The 11098-nt window shown below is 47.6% G+C and overlaps 1 pseudogene; it reads right to left on the reverse strand.

Moving 5' to 3' along the window:
- Positions 1-8890: 8890 nt before the first annotated feature.
- Positions 8891-10017, reverse strand: LOC134372766 (glutamine synthetase-like; annotated as a pseudogene).
- Between the last annotated feature and the right edge of the window lie 1081 nt (positions 10018-11098).

Here is an 11098-nt window from a genome sequence, read left to right on the forward strand (position 1 = left end):
TTGAAGGTTAAATGAGGTGATGTGTGCGAGTTATTCAGTATGCTGCCAGGGTCATAGTGCTTGGGGAGTCCGTGTTTGTTCCTCCTCCCTTTCCAGTGGCTCAGCTAAGTTACAAAGCTCAGTCATAAAGAAAATTTGAAGCCTTGTTAGCAAAAGTCTCCATTGTAAACACCCTGGTGACTGTCACCTCTGGAAAGTTTCTAAGAATTAAAACAGCCTTAGGCCACCTTTCAGTCCAGCAATTCACAAGCGATAGATATCTTTACAGAGAAGGCTCAAGCCTGGAGCCAGCAGCCCACACTCACCCTCCCCGCCTCCTTTCTGGGCCTCTGAAGAAAGCCAAGGTGGCACGGAGGACGGGAGGTGATGCCGGGAACTCCTGCCATCCCAGAGCTCCGTGATGAACGGGGAAATCGAGTGCTGCCGGGTGCCGCCCGTGCAGGCGGTAAATCCTTGTTTGTTAGGTCAGCCTGAGCGCTGGCTCAGGAAACCTCACATTTGCCAACACCAAAGCCCGGTGTGCCCCACTTAGGTGCTTGCTGGGAGTCGCTGAGACTTCCTCCGCCTGTTGGCAGCTTTTCCTCATTCTACCTTCTGGGTGCCATTCCCTTCCCCTTCGCCCAGCTGGGTCAGTTGCACTGAGTCCCAGCCGTAGTCCCTTCTGTCCCCGGGCAGCTCCCCACTGCCTTGGCTTCCACCGCCACAGCCTGCGGATGCTGCCTGGGTTTCTACCTGCAATCCCCTCCTCTCTGAGCTCTCATGACCATGTTTCCAATGGCCTTGAATGTCCAATATGAACCTTGCACCCAAAGCATCTCACCAAACTCATTGTTTCTCCCACATTTTGATAAAAACGTCTCCTGCTCCTGTTTCCTCACGTGTGTCACAGCATCACCACTCAACTTGGGTTCACTTCTGAAACTTCCTCCTCACTTCACCAGTTGTCAGCTCAGGAAAAGAAAAGCCCCTGACTCATTTCCTTACTGTTCATCTTGCACATGGCCAACAGGGTTATACAAGGGGATTTCAAAAGTTAATGCAGGCATAAAACTAGAAGATAATGTGAATCTTTCCATGAACTTTTTGAAGACCCCTTGTATTGTTAAAAATCAGATTTGTTTATATCTTTCCACTGCTCAGAAATCTCTTATGGCCCTCCATGGTTTGCAGGGGAAAGACCAAACTCTTCAGTATGCTTGTCACACTCTCACCTTAATTTCCTACCTGTGCCAGTGTCTCTTGGCTTTTTTCTTGCCCAAACACACCCGAAGATCAGTAACAGTGACTCATTACTTTAGTGATGCTTGTTGAGGAAGGTGGGAAGGAACCTCCTAGGTGGGCATTTCAGAATCTGGGTTGGAGGCGAGGGATGGGAAACACTCCTGGAGGGCCTGGCACACAAGCCCTTCCTGCATCTGTGACATCTTTCTTGCTACTTTCCCTTGTCATCCTGCTCCATTCTGTACTCTTACAGCTCTGTGCCTCTGGCCATGATGTTCTCTTGGCTTGGGATTTCCTTCCTTCCTATTATCAGATCCCGGCTTATTATCAGATCTCAGGGGCTGTATTGAGTTGTCCCATAAAATTGCAAATAAGATTGCTCTCTTGAGAGTTAAGCAAGAAGGGATCATGCCTTAGCCTGGGGTCCTCTAGAAAGCACAGCCCAAAGCCAAGTCTAATGTGCTGCTGCTTTATGGGAGGGGTGGAAGCCAGGGGACAAAGGTGAGAGGGAGAATGTCAGTGAGGCAAGGGGAGTGGGAAATGGTGGAGGTGCTACCAGCAGCCTTGGCTCCACTTCATCACAAGTTATGGAGACTCTGCAGCCACCTGGCAGGCAAGGTGGCAAGGAGACCACACTCCAGAATAGCCCATGGGTAGGAGAACCGAAGGAACTCATCTGCCTGCCTCCCGCCCTTCTCTCTTCCCCCGTCACTTGTCCACACTGGGCCAACTCCTCTATACATCTGTGTCCATCATCAGCCCCCCATGGCCATTTGGGGAGCCAGTTCCATGCTTCACGGGTGGCATTTCACCCAAGTCAGATGACTTCGGGCAGAGGGCTTGGTGTGTGGGGCAGGACACACATTCCTGGAGATTCCATTTGTACTGGTAGGCAAGTAAAATACTATAGAATAGAATGCAATGTCCGTATTAAATATTAATGTGGAACTTAAGAGAAAACGTATCTGTTGAGTTGCCTTTGATTATGCCCCCAGCTCTCCATGGGGTACAAATTCGTTCTTCCCATAAATGACCTGAGCTACCTTGAATTACAGCACAGATATAAGAAAGCTTCTGTAGCAGAAAGAATGAAGAGTTTCCAACCAGGAGACCTGGGCTGTCATTGACTCAGCGCGTAGCTGGGCTTGGTCTGCAGTGGAGCCCCAGGAGAAGGAATACATGTCCATGCACTGACCAGGGAAGGAGGTGTCTCGGCCACTAGACCTTCAGGCCTACAGACAAAAGCATGTGTAATGTGGAGACTGGGTGCAGGAGGTGGACCCAACAGACTCAGTTTTCCCACTCTGTAAGTTGTAGGCTGTGGGGGAAAATTTTTATTTTTCCTCCTACAATCTGCTCGTCCTGTTTTTCTTAGGAACATTTACTTTTTAAAATTATTTTAGTTTATCAATATACAACATAGTTGATTTTCATGTCCCTCTACCAATTCCTCCTTTTCTTCCCTCCCTCTCCCCACCCCCATCAACATCATATCTGTTCACTTGTCTTAACAAGATCAAGGAATTTTGATTGTTGTGTCTTCTTCCCCCCCACCCCATTCGTTTGTATATTTACTTATTTATTTTTATTAGCTCCCACAAATAAGTGAGAACATGTGCTATTTCTCTTTGTGGGCTTGGCCTATTTCACTTAATATAATTTTCTCTAAGCCCAACCACGTTGTTGTGAACAGTAGTATTTCATTCTTTTTTATAGAACAGTAGTATTCCATTGTGTAGATGTACCACAGTTTCCGTATCCACTCATCTGATGATGGACATCTGGGCTGGTTCTAACTCTCAGCTATTGTAAATAGTGCTGCAATAAACATGGGAGTACAGGTATCTCTTCCACATGATGATTTCCATTCCTCTGGGTATATTCCCAGCAGTGGAATAGCTGGGTCATATGGTGGATCTATCTGTAATTGTTTGAGGAACCTCCATACCATTTTCTATAAAGGCTGCACCATCTTGCAGTCCCACCAAAGTGTAGGAGGTTTCCTTTTTTCTGCATCCTCACCAGCATTTGTCATTCTCAGTCTTTTGGGTATTAGCCATCCTAACTGGAGTGAGATGGCGTCTCAAAGTGGTTTTATTTATTTTTTTTTTGTATATGTTTTTTTCTTTCCTTGTTTCCTTACTTTTTTTTTTAAATCGAATCATAATTGATTATACGTATTTGGGGGATTCAATGTTGACATCTGTTGATCAAATCAATATTATTAGAATGTATATTGTTACAAATTGTACTTATTCTTTATGCCCCTTGTCCAGTCTCTCATCCTTCTCTCCCTCCCCCCTCCCACCACTGATAACCCTAGATTTCTTCTCTCCTTCTGAAAGAGTAATCGTTACTCTGTTGATTTGTTGCCTAGATGATCTGTCCAATGCTTAGAGGTGTGTTCAGGTCTCCCAATATTATCATAGAGCAGATACTTCTTCTGTCACTCTGGAATGGGCTTTGGGGAGAGAGACATCCTCTTCTTTTCTTTGGTCTCTGCTGGTGACTCTCCTTGTGTCAATGCACTCCAGTGGCTGGCGGGCCATCTGTGTGGTTGTTGTGACGCCAAGCAACTTTTGTGGCAGCCATACTGTGGTGGCTGTGGTGGGCCACCCACATGGAGGTGATGTTCTTGGCATGCTCCTTGGTGCTGGTGGTGTGCCTGGATGTGGGTGGGTGGTCTGGTCCCCGGCTCCAAGCCTCAGGTCCCCTGGTGGGCCCCGAGGCATTGGTGGTGTGCTTGGGCCAGAACTAATTTTTTGTCCTTTGCTTACATCTAAAACAGGGGAACTTCCTATGGGAACCAGTACTTGAGCTGCTTTGCTGCTGTTTCCCTAGGAAGACTTTTTGTGTAGCTCAGGGTTTAATGGTTGACTTTATAGGTATTTCCAGCTCTCCAGAGACCGGGTGCACCTGGGTTGTATAGAAACTCTGATCTGGGCCTGAGTCTTTTCATCAAACTGCACCTCATGCAGTTCTATATTTCTGACCAGTCTCTTCTGAGTGGTCCTACACTGATTGGGGGGTGAATTAGCTGTTCTTGCTCTGTCCAGGTGTTCTCCCAGTGGCCCTGTCTCCCGCACTGCCTGTGCTCCAAACACTTCCCATGGGACGGTCCCTGTGCTGGTCCCTTGCATTGACTCACCAGACTCTGAGTGGCTCCCCTTTTTCAGTTGTTCTGGCTCCTCGCTCCTGCATGGGTCCATGGGAACCCTATTAGTGGTCTTACTCTCCTGGGGGTCACCAAGGCCCTTTTCTCCCCTGCCACCTCCAAGCAATTCCATCTGAAGGGCACAGCTGTGGCATCTGCCAGCTCCTGCTCCATGCACTCCAGCATTAAAGCGACTGCAGCCCGAAATGCTCAGAGCAGTTTTTTCTTTCTCTCATCATGGCTTCTCCCCCTTCATGAACACCGTAGGTCTCTCCTCCTCTTCCCCTGAGCTCCAGCGGCCCCAGCTTGGCTGATGTTACATTTTTATAGCTGTAAATTGGTTGATTTGTGGGAGAGAGTGATGCTGGGGACCGTCTATTCTGCCATCTTGACTGGAACACTCATCCTGTTTTTCTTAATAGCCAACAATTAATGTTTGAGATTCACCCTTCCTCATTCTAAGGCCACATATTTTAGGAATGGTCCTACCCCCAATTCAAGGGGTGGAGCATGGAATGAGCCTGGGCTAATAAGCGGTCCCCCTTCCCCTGACTACAGTGTGTGAGTCTTGGGACTTTTGCAGACCTAGTAGAAAAGAAGCTGTGCCCTCACCTAGTTCTGGAGTTATGAGTGTAAGACTGGAGCTACTGCAGCCACCTTGTCACCATGTGGAGAGAAATTTTCTGAGAACAGAGCTAACCAGGAGGGATCAGGGATAAGATATATATATATATATATATATATATATATATATATATATATATATATATCAGAGAAACTAGATCTCTTTGAGCTCTCCTATAAAGTCATGCTGGGTCAGCTCTGCTTCTGGCTTTCTCAGTTGTGAACCCTTTTTACTTAAACCCATTGGGTTGGGTTTTCTGTCACTTGCAACCATAAGAATTCTAATGACCACTTGTACATCAGACCATCTAGACCTGATGGCAATTACACATTTGCTTCTTCTCACTTTCCTTAATTTCGTTTCATTATTTCCAAGCTGCCTTCTGATTATTGTTTATCTCCCGAGTAGGTCTTCCCAGAGGGAGTAAAGGTACCAATCACATATGTTCATAGACTTTTCCCATTGGAATAACTTTTTGTTTTGGTTTGTTTTTATTGTGAGGAAGTAAAAGGGTTTTTTTGATTGTATAATCTGGTCACTGTGAGCCTGATTCCTCAAAGAAGGTGCAAGTTGAGTTTCTGGCTTACAAGATGGAGAGTCAGATTCTGGATTGTGGAAAATTAACCAGAGTGGTAGATGCAGGCTCTGGGCCTTTTCCCTGGAAGAACAACCGGGTGTCAATGTGCAGCTGTGTGAGCACCAGAAACATGTCACTCCCTTGTTCTTCAAGAACCATCTGAAATGTCTCCTCCTCCTCCTTTCATATTTATTGATTCATTCATCCAACGGTATTTACTAATCACTGGATAGACATAGTGAAAAAAAGACCAAAGTCCCTGCCCTTACTGGGCTTACATTCTAGTGAGGGGAGACAGGCGATAAGCAAGGTAAGTGTGTGATATCGATAGTGATCAGTGTTTGGGGGGGCTGAGAGTTTCACACAGGGTGATCAGGGCTGTGACTCCTGAGCAAAGACCTAAAGAGAGAGAGGGAAGTAGCCAAGCAGTCGTCTGGTGAGTCTCCGTTCGCGTAGAAGGAGCAGCCAGCGCCAGGCCCCGGGCGGGAGTGGGCCCGGTGGGCTGAGCAGCAGGGAGGCCAGTGTGGCTCAGGGAGCAAGTGATGGCATCGGGGCGAAGGCCAGGGGAGGTGGCCAGGGCACGTGGGGGTCAGAGTGAGGAAGTGGGGGTGGGACATGCGGAAGCCCTGGGCTGGGGAGTGACGTGACCCAGCTCGCGTTTGGACAGGACCCCCCCAGGGCCCCGGACAGAAGCAGGACACCAATTGGGAGTTGCGGTGGCCTGGACAAGCATAGAAGCCGACAGACAGGACTCGCTGATAGACTGGGTGGGAAGAGAAGACTGAGGGATGGCACTGAGGTTTTGTTTAGTTTGGCCCAAGTACCAATGCGTCAACTTCGTTTATGCTACAGCGGACACTTATTTTGTAGCACCGTTATGTGAGGGTCTGTTCCTTTGACAGGACTGTGGGCTTCTTTAGGGTAGCGGCCTTTTATGTTTTCATCCTTATCTGCCCAGGATCTATGTAGGAGACACTTCTGCAAAGAGAAGATTGTGTGACAAAACTGAAGGAACCATATCACCACAAGCCAAGTGGTGCTCCTTTGGGACCCCCTGAGGGTGCTGGTGAGGGAAGGGGGAACGTTTCCTTCCTGGAGGGTGACACAGGCAAGCAGTGCAGCTGTGGAGGAAAAGCTCAGGACCTGTGTCAGTGGAGCAGACCCTGAGGGGTTTGGAGGTCAAAGGGGATGAGGGCTCTGGGGTAAGCGGACTGGCATGGTGTCAGGAGCAAAGTGGTCTTGAACATGGCCTGTCATCTGTAGTAGCACAGAGTGCAGCAGAGATCAGCCATCCCAAGAAAATCGGCAGTGGCACTGGCCGAAAAGAACATGCAGGTCGGACTCCTGGGACAGTGAGGTGCACCAGGCACAAATCACTAAGGAGGGCCAGCAGGGTGACAGCAGACAGTGCAGGAGAGTCGTGGACAGACTGGAGCAGGGACAGAGACTGTAAATGGAAATTGCCCTCCATCCCTTTGGAGATTCTTAAGGAGGCACAAGAAGGCAGAGGACTGAGATCCTGCAACTTGGTAGATGGGGGAAATTGATCTAGAGGACATACTGCAAACTATTAACATGACTTTACCTCCTAGGGCAGGAGCTAAGGGACATTTTCGTTTATAATTGCTGTCCCAGGAGGGCAGTTCTATTGATAATCCCCAATCTCCCCTGTTCTCTAGGGGGATTAGCAGGCTAAGGTGGTTTCATTATGGGTCCAAACCTCTTCTTTATTATTTTATTTTATTTTTATAAATGTTAGGTTGATTTATAAGCACTGCTCTGGGCAGCTACACAGTTTGTTTACAATGAAGAGTCATCTAACTCTGCACATACTGTACACAGCAATTAAAAGTCGTCATGGCAAGAGAAAACCACAGCTGGCCTGCTGCGGCCAACACAAACACAACCAGAGAACAGCGGGGGATGAAGGGATAAAGGTGGGGGCTTGTTTTTTGTTATAAAAAATAAATAAATAACTCCTCAGCAACTTAACAAAGGAAAGGAATATTCTAAACTGGGAAAAAAGACACCAGGATACAAAATGACAAGTGTTTTGACTCCAGCCTTGTCCCCATCTCCTCCAAGAGCAGAGGTGACAGTTGATGCAAACAAGCAATTCTATAAAATTACTGAGAAACCCTAGAAATATGATTAAAATCTAAACTTCTATTTTGCTTCTTTTTAAAAAAATTTAACATATCAAAAGGCCTGCTTCAGTGACACGGTAGTCCCACCAGAAAACAACCCCAGTACCCCCTCTGTCAGTGACATACTCAAGTAAACCCCCATGTGTGGACAAACACACATGCGTCTTTTAACCAAAGCCACGAGGCTCAGGTGACTAGCTATTAATCTGTGTCCACTGTTAACTGACCTGTGTCTCCCCTCCCAGAAGTGTGGGCAGGGCAGAGAAACCCTTAAGTGGTCATGAGGGACTAATGGCCCCAAGTCGCCAACTTTTCGAGCACCGACCGCTCCCCCCACCCCCTACTCAAAAGGAGATCCTTATTTCTAAACCAGATTATTTGCCTCAGATTTAGCTCCTGGTGACCAAGATGGTTTCCTCCTTTAGAAAAGCACACATATCCACCCACCCATATATATGATTTTGTTGTTTTTACATTTAAATATAAAAATACTACTCTGCTTTGTGTTATACATGGAGGACCAAGCAGTAAGAACTTTTTCTTCTTTTAAGATAGGGACATCCCGTCTGCTTATTCTCCTAGCTTGGTGTCTAGGGGAGGGCATTCAGCCCCAGGCATGGGAAGCACCACGGCAAGAGACCAAGGGCATTTCTTCCCTGGTTTTCACCCTTCCTCTCCTAGTTCCCACTTTTAATAGAAAGTTGGTTATAATCTCTTAAGAAACAGCCTTCTACCAGGAGGGGAAATCCTAACCTAACCACAGAGTAAGTCAGTACCTCCCCTTTCAGCTACCTCAAAGAAAAGGTCCCCTCCCTCCTTCTCAAACTCTTTCGGATGCTCTGTCCAGATGGCTACGGGCCATGGGACTAGCACATGTGATCAGCACATGTGATCAGATGGAAGCTGTGGTTACGTCTCCCTGCCCCACAACCCACTAACACCCTAGAGAGCTTCGGTGATGGGGAGGAAAGGGTATGTGCGTGAAGAGATTAAGAACTTGACCCCTCTATCCTAGCCAAAAAAGCAAGATTAACTGAATGTGAAGAATTAAAAAAAGACCTTGACATTCTACTCTTTGAATTACAATTGGGACAATATAGTCTGTCGAGGGAGGGGGCAGAGCTGGAACAGGAGGAAGGACTAGGAGGGGCTCGATGGCTGGAAGTCTAGTCCACCCAGGTTTTGGATTGGAAGGTCTCAGCACCGGTTTCTTTGAGAAGATGTGTGGATGAGGGCTTCTGTCACCGTAAAGGAGTCACAGTTGGCAGCGGAGCAACAGTCTTCTAAGTAGCCCCTCCTGTCCTGGCTGACAGTCCGGGGAACGTGGACGCTGGCGCCACGGTTGGCTACGCCAGCAGAAAAGTCACTGCTGTTGGATGTTTCGTGGAATCCAGTTAGGCGTCGGGGGTTGTCCAGGCCCTGTTTGGGATCATAGGTGCGAATGTGGTGCTGGTGCCACTTACTTAGCTTCTTAACAGCCTCCTCAATGTACTGCAGACCATTCTGTTCCTGCACAGCCTTGGTGCTCAAGTTGGTGTGGCAGGCTGCACCACTCCAGTTCCCAGGGGTGGGCCTGGGATCAGAAGTGGCAACCACTCCAAATCTTCACACACATGATGCAAGGTGAAACCCGCCACCTGGAGATGATCTCCCACGCCAATACCTTCACAGGGTCCTATTTGGAATTCTCACTGGGCAGGCATGACCTCGGCATTTGTCCCTGCAAGCTTGACTCCAGCATACAAGCAGGCCCAGTAGTGAGCCTCCATGATATTCCTGCCATAGGCTCTGTCTGCTCCCACACCACAGTAATACGGACCTTGGGGACCAGGGAAGCCATTGGAAGGCCAACTGAAGGGGTGCTCATCTGTCCCCATGACAGAGTATTCTTGCCCCATTCTGAACCAGGGGTGCTGGTTGCCTACCATGCCCATTATCCATTTGCAGGTGTGTCTGAAATTGGACTCTGCAGGCTTTCGGGGGTGTTTAAAAACTTCACAGAATACCAGCTTGCTGTGATCCTTGTAGAAGAGGTCCCGAAACATGGCAGCAGGCATGAGGTACATGTCACTCTTGGAGGCTTCAGACTGAAAAGTACCAGAGCCATCAAAACTCCACTTGGGCAACTCTTCTGTGCACGTGGGCTCACAGTCCAGGGCATGGGTCTTGTGGTGCAGTCCCTGCCCAGTACCATCGATCCAGACAGACATAGGTTGACTGCCCCACCCAGAGGGAGGGCCAGGTACACCTGACTGATGCCTTTGTTCAAGTGGGAACGTGCTGAGGTGGCCATCATGGAAGGGCGGCAGGTGGGTGTGCGGGCTGTGGGAGCCAGGTGAGGAGAGTAGAGGGGAGGCCGGGTGCTCCTTAGACCTTCCCCTCATCTCCCGTTCTCAGCTCTCTAAACCTCTTCTTTATTTGTCTTCTCTTTAGATCTACTGTTTGTCCATGTCCCGAACTGACCCATGTCCCTTGCGGGCCCCTGTTAGTCAACACTGTATTGGTGGCTCCCCACTTCAAAGTCTGTAGACAGACTGTTCTGCACTCTCAGTCTCTCTGTCCCGAACTGTTTGCAAAGATTAGGCATTAATGTACACAGACTTTCTGCCTCAATTGTATAGCCTTAATCAATTTGGCTTTATTTCTTTTTTCATGAGATCTATTGTCTTCTGATTACAAAAGAAATACATGCCTATGGTAGAATGCAATTGATTTTCTAGAGCTTTTATTTTAAATTTGCATTCCCTGTGAATGCCCATCTGGGTTATTTGGGAGATGCCAGAGGGGCAACTCTCCTCGCATGCAAATGCGTTAAGTGCCTCCCGAACAGCTTTGCTGGTGAGAGGGCTTCCAGAAATGAGTGTTCGCTGGATGAATGCTGCCTGGATCACTCTTTCTCCTTGTGCAAACATCCTGTCCCTCTAGGTGTTTTTTGTTTCTTCCACTTCAACATGCTTCTAACCACAACAGCTGGAATTAAAAGGCAAAAAACGGTTTTGCTGGGGCTTGGCTATTTACTTGTTTCAAGCTTTCCACTGGGATAGTTCACATGCAATATGAAGGGCTAACTCATTTGTGTAAAATTCTGTAGTTCATTCATGTACTGGTTTTATTGGGTACACTCTAAGATTTCTGAGTATGCAAGGATATTGCACTTATGTTCATTTGGTCAAAGTAGAAAGAATTAGGTAGTTAACAAAACGTATTGCATGCTACACATTTCCTGTACCTTCTCCCTCCTCCTGAATCCATTAAATTTTGTGGGTCATATACATGAAAATTACCTGTTTTCATAAATACCCGGGGAATAAAGTGACATTTATGGAACATCTAGTCATTGTCAATCACTCCTAATCCTCATCACAACTCTATGA

The sequence above is a fragment of the Cynocephalus volans genome, chromosome 3, assembly GCF_027409185.1.
Source record: "Cynocephalus volans isolate mCynVol1 chromosome 3, mCynVol1.pri, whole genome shotgun sequence".
Classification (NCBI taxonomy): domain Eukaryota; kingdom Metazoa; phylum Chordata; class Mammalia; order Dermoptera; family Cynocephalidae; genus Cynocephalus; species Cynocephalus volans.